General features: G+C 49.4%; 1 protein-coding gene across 4 annotated transcripts in view; it reads left to right on the forward strand.

The window, feature by feature from the left end:
* The window catches only part of LOC123520543 (trichohyalin-like), a 121,471-nt gene that overhangs the window by 15,390 nt on the left and 103,581 nt on the right, over nucleotides 1-2,500 (forward strand). The gene's annotated exons all lie outside the window — the stretch shown is intronic.

Consider the following 2,500-nt stretch of genomic DNA (forward strand, 5'->3'; position numbering starts at 1 on the left):
CTCTCGTTTTGCTACACATATATAATTGAATTCCAACGCACCATAGCTTACTTGTAATAGGGTGTCATCTCCTCCTCCTCCTCCTCCTCCTCCTCCTCCTCCTCCTCCTCCTCCTCCTCCTCCTCCTCCTCCTCCTCCTCCTCCTCCTCCTCCTCCTCCTCCTCCTCCTCCTCCTCCTCCTCTATCCCTAGTCACACCTACTCATCCCATCCCCTACCCACCTCCCTTCCCTTAACTTCCTTGATGTAAAGTTAGGTAGGAGTAACTTAAATTAACTTAACTGCCTCTCGCCCCGCCAAGGTTTGACATGTCTAGGTCAGTTTTTGTTTGAAGTTTTGATGAAAGTTAAGCAGAAATGAGTCTTGATGATGTAATAGAAGGAATATGTCAGTCTCTCTCTCTCTCTCTCTCTCTCTCTCTCTCTCTCTCTCTCTCTCTCTCTCTCTCTCTCTCTCTCTCTCTCTCTCTCTCTCTCTCTCTCTCTCTCTCTCAGCGCCAGACAGTATGATTATAATTGACAGCGTGTGTTTGCATTACGTGACCTTAGCCTGGCTTGTGATCCTTCAGTAGAAAAGAGTATACCGAAGAATGGAGGTCAGATTTGCACCTCTCTCTCTCTCTCTCTCTCTCTCTCTCTCTCTCTCTCTCTCTCTCTCTCTCTCTCTCTCTTTTTCTTAATTTTGTATTGTTGTTGTTGTTGTTGTTGTTGTTGTTGTTGTTGTTGTTGGTGGTGGTGGTGGTGGTGGTGGTGGTGGTGGTGGTGGTGGTAGTGTAGCCTGTGTGTGTGTGTGTGTGTGTGTGTGTGTGTGTGTGTGTGTGTGTGTGTGTGTGTGTGTGTTGGATGACAGTGCTTCTCTTATCTGGGTGGTTGTAAAGGTGGGTGTGGGAGGTGATGCATACCCCCCCACTCCCCTCCCACCATAACGTCTGTCCATCTCACCTGTCTCTCTCGCCGTCCACTTCTCGTCCACTCATTCACCTGTCTCCTAGTGTCCCTCTCTCGCTTCCCTGCTCCTCCTCCTCCTCCTCCTCCCCACCTGTCTCCCATCTTTCATTTCACCTGTCTGTCACTGTCCACTCTTCAACCCACATCGTCATTCCTCCTCCTCCTCCTCCTCCTCCTCCTCCTCCTCCTCCTCCTCCTCCTCCTCTCCTCCTCCACTTGTTCTTTTATTTATATTTTTATCCTCCTTCTACCATCTGTCCTTTCTCATCTGCCTTCCATCCATTATTCTTACCTTTATCCTCATCCTCTCCCTCTCTCCTCCTCCTCCTCCTCCTCCTCCTCCTCCTCCTCCTCCTCCTCCTCCTCCTCCTCCTCTCCTGTATCCATTTTACATGTTTGGACAGTTTTGCGTGTTCTGTGATGATGGAATATCCTGTGCCATTGTTGCTTTGGTAATGGATGTATACGTCGTAGGATAAGAACATGTGTGTCGATAATTACGGAAAGATTAAAATGGTAAAGAGTGTTTTGTGTATATGTAGTAATTAAGTTAGGGGAGATATACCTGTAGCGTGTATGTATGTATGTATGTATATAGAGCGTAAAGTAACTGGGTTTAAGCTTGAGAAACAGACAGGGAAGTAGATAGAGTGAGAGATATTTGTAGACAGACAGACAGACAGATAGACAGACAGACAGGCAGGCAGGCAGACACACACAACGCCAAGGATAAGGTCACTTCTTCACTGCTACCTTCTGTCTGTCTTTTTGTCTGTTTCTCTGTTTCTCTGTCTCTGCCTGCCTGCCTGTCTTTCTGTGTGTCTGTGTGTCTCTTTCTGTCTGTCTCCTGTGTTTACGTATCCATTCCTCAGTGCATATACGTACCTCCATGCATGTCTGTCTGTCTGTGTGTACCTGTCCGTCGTGCATCTGTCTGTCCGTGCCTGCCTGCGTGTGTGCCTGTCCTGTCCATCTGACCGTCCATTTATTTGCATCTGCCTCTACTTACCTGCCTGTCTGCCCGTCCATTTGTCTTTCCGTCCGTCCATCAAAGTGTCCAGCCTCTTGCCTCCTGCCCTCACCTTGCCTCGCCCGCCTTGCTTCCCGCCACCCGCCACCCGCCACCCACCGCCCGCTGCTGTGCTCCGGGCGGGCGTGTTGGGGCCGCGTATGCGTTACGTAATTGTGACCTTGGTAGTGATGAGCGAGGCCAGCACTACCACCACCACCACTAGACTGTTACTGGGTCTCGCTGCCTCAATCCTGGTGGTGGTGGTGGTGGTGGTGGTGGTGGTGGTGGTGGTGGTGGTGGTGGTGATGATGATGATGATGATGTCTCGTTTTTGGTGTGATTATGTGGTTGACAGTTATATAGACACGCATACATACACGCACGCACGCACGCACGCACGCACGTACAAACGCACGCACGCACGCACGCACGCACGCAGTTTAGTATTCATCATTTTCACTCGCTTTAATTTCTTCTTCTTCTTCTTCTTCTTCTTCTTCTTCTTCTTCTTGTTCTTGTTCTTCTTGTTCTTCTTGTTCTTG

The sequence above is a fragment of the Portunus trituberculatus genome, chromosome 47 (genome assembly GCF_017591435.1).
Source record: "Portunus trituberculatus isolate SZX2019 chromosome 47, ASM1759143v1, whole genome shotgun sequence".
Taxonomy (NCBI): Eukaryota; Metazoa; Arthropoda; class Malacostraca; order Decapoda; family Portunidae; genus Portunus; species Portunus trituberculatus.